The 13,114-nt window shown below is 44.7% G+C and overlaps 1 protein-coding gene and 1 non-coding gene across 2 annotated transcripts in view; one reads left to right on the plus strand and one right to left on the minus strand.

Annotated features, from left to right (window-relative positions):
• The window catches only part of LOC124718676 (C3 and PZP-like alpha-2-macroglobulin domain-containing protein 8), an 852,528-nt gene that overhangs the window by 427,406 nt on the left and 412,008 nt on the right, over positions 1-13,114 (plus strand). The window lies entirely within an intron of this gene.
• Trnat-ugu lies at positions 2,662-2,735 on the minus strand. The gene has a single exon. It is a non-coding gene; the product is annotated as a tRNA-Thr (tRNA).

The raw sequence follows: 13,114 nt of genomic DNA on the forward strand, positions 1-13,114 counted from the left end.
GCCCTTGTGAGGCAATTGAGGAGGGTAGTGTAAGGAAGTGTGGTCTGTCCAGTCCATGGTGATTATGTGTAGGCTACCTGTCCCCCTCCACAAAATTTAAAGATGGATAGAGATTTTCACCACAGTGCAAAGAAGAAATTTTTAGTAGGTACAGTTGGAGAATACCCTAGAAGATATCTCAACCGATGGCCAATGGCCTTCCATAATGCTGACACCGGTTCCCATATGATCACCAAAGTTAAACACTGTGGGGCTGGGCTAGCAGTTGGGTGGGTGACAATCCGGTCTGGCGAGCACTATTGGCAAGAGGAGTGCACTCAGCCCTCGTGAGGTAATTGAGGAGGGTAGTGCAAGGAAGTGTGGTCCATCCGGCCCATGGTGATTATGTGTACGCTGCCTGTCCCCCTCCACATAATTTAAAGAGGGATAGAGATTTGCACCACAGTGCAAGGAAAAACGTTTGAGCAGGTACAGTTGGAGAATACTCTACAAGCTATCTCAACAGATGGCCAACAGCCTTCCGTAGTGGTGACGCTGGTTCCCATCTGATGACCAAAGTTAAGCACTGTCGGGCTGGACTAGCACTTGGATGGGTGACCATCTGGTCTGAGGATCACTCGAGCACTATTGGCAAGCAGAGTGCACTCAGCCCTCGTGAGGCAAATTGAGGAGTTACTCGATCGAGAAGTAGTGACTCTTCTCTCGTAAACTGACATACAGTCGGGAGAGCAGTCTGCTGACCACATGCCTCTCCATAGCTGCATCCAGTGACGCCTGTAGGCTGAGGGTGACACGGCGGGCGGTCGGTGCTGTTGAGCCTTCATGGCCCCTTCATTCATGAAGATGCAAAGCTAGTACTTTTTGCTGCTGCTACAAGAAAAGTAATCACACCCAGCAAGAAAGAATCAGCTGAGGAAATCGCAAATACTGTCTTTCAGAAAATTATTAAGTGGCTCTCTACAAACGGACTCTCCTTACATTTTGACAAAACACAGTTTATACAATTCGGTACAATAGATAACATAACACCGTTGATAAATATAGACTATGAACAGAAGTCTGTTGCTAAGGCAGAATATACAAAATTTCTGGGTGTGTGCATTGATGAGAAACTGAACTGGAAGAAACACATCTGTGATCAGCTGATATGGTTAGGTTCAGCCACTTCTGCTATTAGGGTTATTGCAAATATTGGTGATAAACATATCAGTAATGTAGCCTCTATGCCCATTTTCGTTCACTGCTTTCATAGGGCTTCATATTTTGGGGCAATTCGTCATTAATAGAGAAAGTATTCATTGCACAAAAATGTGTAATCAGAATAATAGCTGGAGCCCACCCAAGATCACTTTGCAAACATTTATTTAAGAAACTCGGGATATTCACAGTACCTTCGCAACACGTATACTCACTTATGAATTTTGTCATTAATGTACCATCCCAATTCAAAAATAACAGCTAAGTGCATAGCTGCAACACTAGAAGAAAGGATGATATTCACTACTCTGGATGAAATCTCACTCTGGCTCAGAAAGGGGTGAATTATGGAGCCACAAAATCTTTGGTCATTTGCCAAATAGTATCAAAAGTCAGACAGATTGCCAACCATCATTTAAAAGCAAATTAAGAGAGTTTCTGAATGACACCTCTTTCTACTCAATAGATGAATTCTTAGATATCAATAAGTAACTGTAAAAAAAAGTATATATTTTGTGTAAAGAAAACTTATGTTGAAGAGACACGTTCCGCAGGCCGGAGTGGCTAAGCGGTTCTAGGCGCTTCAGTCTGGAACCGAGCGACCGCTACGGTCGCAGCTTCGAATCCTGCCTCGGGCATGGATGTATGTGTGTTCTTAGGTGAGTTAGGTTTAAGTAGTTCTAAGTTCTAGGGGACTGATGACCTCAGATGTTAAGCCCCATTTGAACCATTGACACGTTCCACATCATTTCGAAATGCCGTATTCATGATCTATGGAACAAGGATTAATGTATGTCTCAACACATTATGATTACAACTCTCTCAATCCAAATGGCACATCCCATTGAAACGAAAGTTTGCACTTTCGACCTATACACAAATACCTGACAAACAGAAAGCTGCATATTAACTGGAATGGGTCTATCACTAAGCCCACAGACCAGGCAACATACCTCGAAGTGACAATTGCCAGATGCCCCACGTACAAACGTCACTGCAAAAAATCGTGAAATAAGGTAACAACAAGGAACAATATCCTCAGAAAACTAATTGGCAATAAGGGGGGGGCGCCAAATGTAGTGTTTATAGCCACCAGTTTAGCACTTTGCTTTTCTGCAACTGAATACGTGTCCGGTATAGACCGGCACGTGCTGAGACGGTCGACATAAGCCTTAATTAAACCTGTAGGATGCATGAAGCGCACTTCACTGGAAAATCTCTACCATGCTTCAGGTTTCTGGAGTCCCAAGTCGCATACGGTAGCTCAAGAACATAACAAGCAGTTCAAAAAGACACTGGATGGGGGCCATACATTATATATGTGAAGACAGTAACTGTTCTCGAAAGAACAGAATACTGTTGTTGACCGTGCAGCTTTTCCCTGGAATAAATGATGACTAACTGAAACCCTCAGCTGCCGACAGGTGTTGTTGATATACCTCGATGTGGACAGTTGACAATGTGTGCTCCGACCGGGACTCGAACCCGGGACCTCCTGCTTACATGGCAGACGCTCTACCCATCTGAGCCACCGAGGACACAGATGAATAGCGCGACTGCAGGGACTTATCCCTTGCACGCTTCCCGTGAATGTGTGTCTCACGGGAAGCGTGCAAGAGAAAAGTCCCTGCAGTTGCGCTATTCATCTGTGTCCTTGGTGGCTCAGATGGATAGAGCGTCTGCCATGTAAGCGGGAGGTCCCGGGTCCGAGTCCCGGTCGGGGCACACATTTTCAACTGTCCACATCGGGGTATATCAACAACACCTGTCGGCAGCTGAGGGTTTCAGTTAGTCATCATTTATGCCATACATTACGCCATAGCTTTTATGGATTAAAAAGATTAAAATCAAGATATGGGTTCCTCAGTTACAATTTGCATGAAGCCCGTGATGGCTACTATGTTTCAGAACATCCACCAAGTGGTGCTGAATTGTACTACAAGTCATAGAATATGCTAACCTGTGTCAGAACTGGCAAACCACCTGTAAACATCAGTATGATAAAACTGAGCGTATTAGAACCTGATGGCAACTGCTGGAACTGTGGAGAAATACAAAACGCGCAACGTGTTCCGACATGCTGGAATTGGCCTGCACGTTGCTTCCTAGATGACCTCTGGCTAAACAAGCCTGAATCTTTCGACTTTGCCCAGTATTGGGCCAGAAAAATTGCCAGCGTCAGGCACGAAAAAGTAAAGTAAGTTAGGTGGGGATGTATGTAAAATTGGTGAGAAACGTTGAAAACAACTTCTGTTTGACGCCAGACACTTCTACAGCTCTTTAGAAATATTGTCTCCAATTTTCTGAGTGTAATTCGTGTTACAAAGCCATCTTGCTTCAAGCAGTGTGCAGTGCCATGACACTTTTCTAAATGACTCTCTCCTCAATTGAGATATTTTATTATTTTCTGCCATCAGAGAAGAATACAGAAGGCTGTGAGCCCATTTGCGATTCGATTAATTACGACTGATGAAAGAAATACACACATCGTGGAACACAAAATGTGAGCAAAAGGTTTAGCCAATTCATTTGGAAGAGACGTCCAAAGACAACGCTTTGCCCACGTACTACTGTTAAAATGTCCTCATATGATGCTTGTCTGGAGTTCAGTGACGGCAGTACTAGAAGAATCAGGACCCATATGAGACTAAGATTTGATGTTGGTTGCTTCACTGAAAACCTGTTGAAGAAGGTAGATGATATGTGTATTGTTAGTTCTGAAATGTCTGTGGTGGACATAGTCAAAAGGGAATGCCAGAAGGATCAGAGTACAACAAAAGGACAAACGTATGGTTATGGGCAACATAGAGGTACTCATTTCTGCTATAAATCCTAACAAAATCTTTTTTCTGCGTTTTGCCTCAATTTTCATTTTTCAGTGTATAAGGAACATTCTCTGTTCAACCATTCCAGATAAAAAGATGGAAATTGTTACAGACTTTGTACATACTATAACATAACTTCGTGCAGTACAAAATTTTTCAAAGTGCATTGCCGTGAAGTTTATTTAAATTTTCGTCGAATAATAATTGCTGTGTGTCATACATATAAATTTAAAAAAATTGCTGTGGCGCTTCTGAGACTGATATGAAGAAAACCGGCACACAATTTTTTTATCTAATTAATAAGAATAATTACCACATTTTGAAAGTCATAAGGAAAGTAACCTTTGAGAAAATGTTGCTCGTGTGATAGTATATGTCCTAAACTGTCGAGCTACGTTGTAAGGTTCTAAGCACTATGGGACTTAACATCTGAGGTCATCAGTCCCCTAGACTTAGAAGTACTTAAACCTAACTAACCTAAGGACATCAAACACATCCATGCCCGAGGCAGGATTCGAACCTGCGACTGTAGCAGCAGCGCTGTTCCGGACTAAAACGCCTAGAACCGCTCGTCCACAGCGGCCAGCCACAAGGATTTGGGTTTGACTATACAAATTTAGTTGCTGACTCTCCTGCAATGCCACTTAACTCGGGTCAGTTTCGCATAAACAATTATTACAAATATTTAATGATGTTCCCCAAAAATCTGTGATCGGGGAGTGGATATTGAAACACGTTTCACTAGAGAAAAGTCTTGATATCACAATGAGATTTATTTAAATCAAACACGTTCGTCTGAATAGTGACTGAGCACTGCAACATTAAACGAGCATTTCTCTTAAACAAGAAATTCAAGTGAAATCCGAGACTGTACCGCTGGCAATATTCAGCAAGAGTTGCTACTGCTCTCTGAAATTACGTGCAACATAGTGTGTACCGGACGGCAACAAGACCAGATGTGCGTCAGCATAATTATTACGCAGCAGTGGCTGAGCACCGCGGAAATCGATCCGTACTACAGCCTCAGTACAGTTAAGGGGCTCCGGAAAGGCTCAAAATCATGAAAAGTTCAATTTTTACTTTTTTGCGTTTTCTGAATCTGCAGACTATTACCTTTTAATAGATATATAATTTATTCAATTCCGAAGACTACAACTATTTTTAAATTTTTTTTGAAATGTGTTCTACATGGGCGTGACCCACTGTGGCGCTGTTAAACTGCTGTCAAATGGTGTTATTATTAACGTCCGTGTTCATCAGGTACATTTTAGTGATGTGAGATAAAGTATGTGTTGTGGCTAACCTGTGATGGTTCAATATATATCGCTGGTGTGTTTTTGTCGATTGTTTCATGTTTATTTACTCTGTCGTTATCTCGAAAATATTCGTAATTAATTCTGTTTCTTGAGTCTCTGTTTTGTTGAAGTATAATAATGAGTAAAAGTAAAGTTATTAGAAATCCTCTGAAGGCTTTTAAGAAAAGGAGAAATGTTGGAAAGCCAAAGGTATGTGTTATTACTGTAAACAATAAAGACGATAACCAAGTGAGTGAACCTAACCTCTCAAGTACACCTGCCCAAAGCAGTCAAAGTGGGAAAGAAAATACTTCACAGAAGAAGCTTGGTTCAATGAGTGAAAACTATGAATGTTTTATGGGCGAATCGGATGTGAGTGAAATATTTGATATGTCGGTTCTCAAAGGAATTTTTTCAAACTGTGTAAGATGTATTCATTGTAGTGAAGTTGGTCTGGAACTCTCCATAATAAAGCACGTAGGACTTGCTAGTGAAATACAACTGAAATGTGATAAGTGTTCATACATGACCACCTTTTGGAACAGTGTTGCAGTAACTGCAACTGAAGAAAATGGTAGCAAAATCTACGAACACAACAACGAGCGATGCTTGCTCTAGACAAGGAACGCCTTCGGGCTGCAGACAGGGCTGTAAAGAGTCTAGAAATACAAGCAAGAGTAAACAGGAGGAGGAACAAGAGGAAGCTGGAGGAGGAGTTTGCAGAGGATGAAGATAATCCATCCTATGGACCTAGAATGCACTAAAAAGTTAATCCAATCTTTGTCGCTCGATTCCCAAAACTTTTATTTTCTCATACTAATTACATGTTTTCTAAGGATCTTCCAAACATATTTGTTTCAAACTTTCAGTAAATGTTACACAGTACCTTCTGCATAATTTAACACAGCCTTTTTCCAAAAAACTGTATATTTTTGAATATATAAATAAAAAATTGCAAAAAAATGTTGTGAATTTTCATTACAATTGAAAAAAAAATCATCTTTAATAACTGAACCAAAAATTTTGTAAAATCGCTGTGTTAAGTTGTAGCCCATATTCCAATAAATAATCTGTAAAAAGTTCAACTTCCTACCTCAAATACTTTGTGAGGAAAGATGTAATTTATAAGCGTTATTTTAACATTGCAAGTATAGGGCGTTCCGGAGCCCCTTAAGTCTGCTACAGAAGGAGGATTTGAACATATTATTGCAGTGAAGAGCCAAAGAAACTTGTACAACAGCCTTACATTGTGTAGGGCCCCTGCGAGCACGCAGAAATGCCGCAACACGACGTGACATGCACGCAACTAATGTCTGAAGTAGTGCTGGAGGGAACTAAAACCATGATTCCTCCAGGGCTGTCCATAAATCTGTAAGAGTACGAGCGAGTGGAGATCTCTTCTGAACAGCCACTTTGCAAGGCACCCCAGATATGCTCAATAATGTTCATGTCTAGGGAGTTTGGTGAGCAGCGGAAGTGATTCAACTCAAAAGAATGTTCCTGGAGATACTTTGTAACACCCCTGGACTCGCGGGAGGGGGGGGGGGGTGCCGCATTGTCCTGCTGGAATTGCCCAAGTCCGTCGGAATGCACAACGGACATGAATGGATGCAGGGGATCAGACAGGATGTTACGTGTTACCTGTCAGAGTCGTATCTGGACGTATCAGGTGTCCCATATTACTCCAGCTGCAAGCGCCCCACACCATTACAGGGCTCCATCGGCTTGAACAGCCCCCTGCTTCAGTGTGATTCCATGAATGCCGGGGCTGCGCATATTACCACTAGTGTTGACATCGTGCGTGCGGCCGATGGCTGTGTCTGGTGGAGGCCGATTGCAGCGACCAGGCTGTCAGCGCACCGGGTCGATCAGAGGACACTGGAGTGAAGCCCACAAAAGAAGCGCGCCATGAAATTTCCGAGTTTTGCGTCCGGAGGTCTGAGTGACGCCGAACCAGTCTCTCCGATGGTCCATAAGAGAACTGCCGACCGTTCCCCGCAGAAACCCCGCAAAACTCAGGGCGATGAGTCCATAACTGGCAATCCTGTCCCAGCGGCAAACTCCGCGGCAGTGAGACTTCAGGAACTAGTGTGCTGGATTCCCACCACACATAGGGGAAAGTGGGTAAAGAATACGCGATTAGTACACTACTGGCCATTAAAATTGCTACACCAATAAGAAATGCAGACGATAAACGGGTATTCATTGGACAAATATATTATACTAGAACTGACATGCGATTACATGTTCACGCAATTTGGGTGCATAGATCGTGAGAAATCAGTACCCAGAACACCCCCTCTGGCCGTAATAACGGCCTTGATACGCCTGGGCAGTGACTCAAACAGAGCTTGGATGGCGTGTGCAGGTACAGCTGCCTATGCAGCGTCAACACGATACCACAGTTCATCAACAGTAGTGACTGGCGTATTGTGACGAGCAAGTTGCTCGGCCACCATTGACCAGACGGTTTCAATTGGTGAGAGATCTGGAGAATGTGCTGGCCAGGGCAGCAGTCGAACATTTTCTGTATTTAGAAAGGCCCGTACAGGACCTGCAACAATCGGTCGTGCATTATCCTGCTGAAATGTAGGGTTTCGCAGGGATCAAATGAAGAGTAGAGCCACGGGTCGTAACACATCTGAAATGTAACGTCCACTGTTCAAAGTGCTGTCAGTGCGAACAAGAGGTGACTGCGACGTGTAACCAATGACACCCCATACCATCACGCCGGGTGATACGCCAGTATGGAGATGACGAATACACGCTTGCAATGTGCGTTCACCGCGATGTCGCCAAACACGGATGCTACCGTCATGATGTTGTAAACAGAACCTGGATTCATCCGGAAAAATGACGTTATGCCATTCGTGCATCCAGGTTCGTCGTTCAGTACACCATCGCAGGCGTTCCTGTCTGTGATGCAGCGTCGAGGGTAACCACAGCCACGGTCTCCGAGCTGATAGTCCCTGCTGCTGCAAACGTCGTCGAACTGTTTGTGCAATTGGGTTTGTCTTGCAAACGTCCCCATCTGTTGACTCAGGGATCGAGACGTGGCTGCACGATCCGTTACAGCCACGCGGATAAGATGCCTGTCATCTCGACTGCTAGTGATACGAGGCCGTTGGCATCCAGCACGGCGATCCGTATTACCCTCCTGAACCCACCGATTCCATATTCTGCTAACAGTCATTGGATTTCGACCAACGCGAGCAGCAATGTCGCGATACGATAAACCGCAGTCGCGATGCGCTGCAATCCGACCTTTATCAAAGTCGGAAACGTGATGGTACGCATTTCTCCTCCTTACACGAGGCATCGCAACAACGCTTCAGCAGGCAACGCCGGTCAACTGCTGTTGGTGTACGAGAAAACGGTTGGCAACTTTCCTCATGTCAGCAAGTTATAGGTGTCGCCGCCGGCGCCAACGTTGTGTGAATGCTCTGAAAAGCTAATCATTTGCATATCACAGAATCGTGTTGCTGTCGGTTAAATTTCGCGTCTGTAGGACGTCATCTTCGTGGCGTAGCAATTTTAATCGCCAGTAGTGTATTTAACTGCTCATGTCTAGTAGATGAGAAGGTTAAAAGGAACTTTTCGGATAACAAATCATTGCCACTTTATTTGGGAGCAACACGCATCAGTTAGAGCTGCCTGACTTTTAAAACAAAGCTGAAATGTCCACATATGTAAGACTCTGTTCGTTCATACTTTAAGCCGTATTGTCTGGTAAAAGTACATGACATGTAGTCAGAGAGTACGCACCAACATCAATCACAAGAAAATTCACCATGTCCTTCATAACCGTCGCCGGCCGCGGTGGTCTAGCGGTTCTAGGCGCTCAGTCCGGAACCGCGCGACTGCTACGGTCGCAGGTTCGAATCCTGCCTCGGGCATGGATGTGTGTGATGTCCTTAGGTTAGTTAGGTTTAAGTAGTTCTAAGTGCTAGGGGACTGATGACCTCAGATGTTGAGTCCCATAGTGCTCAGAGCCATTTGAACCAACTATCGCACTTAATCCAATCTTCCCTGATAGGCTCCTTGTAGACTTCACCAATCATTGAAAGTTCAGGACATCAGATCTACATCTACATAGATACTCCCCAAGCCACTGCTCGGTGCGTGGCGGAGGGTACCCAGTCCAACTATTAGTCATTTCCTTTTCTGTTCCACTCCCAAATCTAGTGAGAAAAAAACGCTTGTCCATATGCCTCTGCATGAGCCCTACTTTCTCGTTTCTTATCTTCATGGACCTTATGCAATGTCTGTTGGCGGCAGTATAATCTTTCGGCAGTAAGCTTAAAATGGCGGTTCTCTAAATTTACTCAATAGTGTTTCTACAAAAGAACTTCGCGTTCTCCCCAGGGATTCCCATTTGAGATCCCGAAGCATCTCTGTAACACTTACGTACTGTCAGAGCCTACCGATAACAAATCAAGCGCCCCGCCTCTGAACTGCTTCGATGACTTCCTTCAATCCGACCTGGTATAGATCCCGAACACTCGAGCAGTACTCAAGAATAGGTCGCACCAGCGTTCTGCAATCGTTCTCCTTTATATGTGAACCACTCTTTCCTAAAATTCTCCCAATAAACCGGAGTCGACCATTCGCCTTCCCCTACGAAAGTCCTCACATCCTCTTTCCACATCATATCGCGTTGCAACGTTACGTCCAGATATTCAAACAACTTGACTGTGTCAACCAGGACACTAGTAATACTGTATGCCAGCTTTACAGGTTTAATCTTCCTACTCATCCGGATCAACTTACGTTTTTCCATATTTCGGGCTGGCTGCCATTCATCACACCAACTGGAAATTTTGTCTAAGTCGTCTTGTGTCTTCCTGCAGTCACTTAACTTCGAGACCTTACTGTACACCATGACGTCGTCAGCGAAGAATCGCAGATTGCTGCCCACACTGTCCGCCAAATCATTATCAACAGGATCGGTCCTGTCACACTTCCTTGGGGCACTCCTGACAATACCTTTCTCTCTGATGAACACTTGCTGTCGAGGACAATGTACTGGACTCTATTACTGCTCTGGTGAGTCCTACTTCATTTGTAGTGACTCCTTAAGCAGCCTACAAGCCCTTCTGAGTGCTTCAAATAGTTCAAATGGCTCTGAGCACTATGGGACTTAACTGCTGTGGTCATCAGTCCCCTAGAACGTAGAACTACTTAAACCTAACTAACCTAAGGACATCACACACATCCATGCCCGAGGCAGGATTCGAACCTTCGACCGTAGCGGTCGCGTGGTGCCAGACTGTAGCGCCTAGAACCGCTCGGCCACTCTGGCCGTCCCCAATGCTTCCCTAGACATCCCTTGGTATTGTTAACCCAGGAGTCTCTTTATGCCCCCTACAGGAGTGGACGCTCAATGACCTTCATTTGGACCCCAGGCCATGTTGGGATACCGGGCAATGAACATGTTGACCGCCTGGCCAAATAGGCCACCAGTAAACCACCTCTGGACATTGGCCTCCCGGAGACTGATTTGCGAGCAGTCTTACGCCGCAAAGTTGTCGACATTTGGGACACTGAATGGCGCATCCTGACCACACCACACAAACTCCGTCCTATCAAGGAGTCGACGAATGTGTGGCGGCCATCCATGCGAGCCACTCGCAGGGAGTCAGTTGTCCTTTGTCGGCTCCGCATGGGCCACACCCGCTTGACACACTGCAATTTACTGCGCCATGAGGACCCGCCTCTATGTCGCTGCGGGTCGGCTTTGACAGTGGTCCACATTTTGTTGGCCTGTCTCCTTTTAACTGTGCTCAGGCAGACGTTTGCGCTGCCTGGTACGCTCCCTGCCCTTTTAAAAGATGACACTGCTATGGCAGGCTTAGTTTTGCGTTTTATTCGGGCAGGGCGCTGTTATCACATAATCTAAGTGTTTGTCGTTTTTTGTGTTGAGTCTGGCCTTTGGCCTATGATTTTAGACTGGATTTTTGTTTTTTAGTGTGTTTCTAGGTGGTTGGCTTTTCCTTTTTTGTCTCTATGGGCGGACAACCACTGTCACACTCTGTGTGATCTTGATCCCCTTTGTCTGGTCTCTTGAGTATTTTTTGTCCTGTGTCGTCTCTTGTCTCCATTGTTCGTTTTTATTCTGTGTGGGTGTTTGAAATTTTTGGACAAAGGGACCGATGACCGTAGCAGTCAGGTCCCTTCAATCCCACACACCAACCAACCAACCAACTTAAGAAGTCTTCGAACCACTCACATTCCTGGGAACTTATTCCACATACTCGTACCTTCGTTAACAGCCTGCAATGGGGCACCATGTCATATGGTTTCCGGAAATTTGGAAATATAGTAGCTGCCTGTTGCCCTTCATCCATAGTCCTCAGTGTATAACGTGAGAAAAGGGCAAGCTGAGTTTCGCACGAGCGATGCTTTCCAAAACCATGCTGATTCGTGGACATAAGCTTCTCAGTCTCAAGAAAGTTTATTATATTCGATCTGAGATTATGTTCAATAATTCTGCAACAGACAGAAGTTAAGGATATTGGTCTGTAATTTTGCGGGTCCGATCTTTTACCCTTCTTATATACTGGAGTCATCTGCGCTTCTTTCCAATCGCTTGTCACTTTGTGCTGGGCGAGAGATTCATCATAAATGCAGGCTAGGTAAGGGGTCAATGACGTAGAGTACCCTTTGTAAAATCTAAATGGGATTCCATTCGGATCTGGTGATTTATTTGCTTTCTAATCTTTCAGTTGTTTCTCCACGCTTATTACGCTTATTACTTTGTCGTCCATACAGGCGTCTGTCCGATGGTCAAATGACGGTATGTTTGTATCAATCTCTTGTGTGAACGATTTCTTGAACGTGAAGACGCATCTCCATCTACATCCATACTCCGCAAGCCACCTGACGGTGTGTGGCGGAGGGTACCTTGAATACTTCTGTCGGTTCTCCCTTCTGCTCTAGTCACGTATTGTTCGTGGAAAGAAAGATTGTCGGTATGCCTCTGTGTCAGCTCTAATCTCTCTTATTTTATCCTCATGGTCTCTTCGCGAGATATACGTAGGAGGGAGCAATATACTGCTTGGCTCCTCAGTGAAGGTATGTTCTCGAAACTTCAACAAAAACCCGTAGCGAGCTACTGAGCGTCTCTCTTGCAGAGTCTTCCACTGGAGTTTATCTATCATCTCAGTAACACTTTCGCGATTACTAAATGATCCTGTAACGAAGCGCGCTGCTCTCCGCAGAATCTTCTCTATCCCTCGGATTTGGACCTGGTTGTTTCTGAAGATGAGGGCGCCGTTAAGTCCATGTTAGCTGTAGAGGTTCAGCGTTGTTGGTACTGGTCTTTCGTCTCGTCTTAGTTTTGGCTGGTTTAGCTTGTTTGTCTAATAATGCCCTTGTCTGTGACCCAGACAACATGTCGGTTTTTTTTGCCGTTTTCTTCTTTGTTGTGGCTCTATCATAATTTGGCAGTGGATAAGTGCTGGATAGGCTCACACCTGCTCGTACCTCAGCTCTCTGAACTTCATTTGTGTCACGTTCTTGGTTTGTTCTTGGTGACTGCAGAGGCAAATCACCTGTCACTGAGAAGCAACATTTGTTCGTGGGCTCCTGTGAAGCTCCTTTGCCTCCTTCAGTTGTTGGAAATTCAGCTCTCTCAGTGATTTCTGACGTAGACACCCGGATTGAATGGGATTATTCCCGTTCATTCAGAGGATTTCTCAGCTGTTCGTATTACGGCTACTCTAGAATATGCAACTCGAAATAAAGCACACCCATCTGTCTGCGTAATGGGACTTCCTGGCTTAGTAGCCGTTAGGG

Source organism: Schistocerca piceifrons, chromosome 10, assembly GCF_021461385.2.
Source record: "Schistocerca piceifrons isolate TAMUIC-IGC-003096 chromosome 10, iqSchPice1.1, whole genome shotgun sequence".
NCBI classification, from domain to species: Eukaryota; Metazoa; Arthropoda; class Insecta; order Orthoptera; family Acrididae; genus Schistocerca; species Schistocerca piceifrons.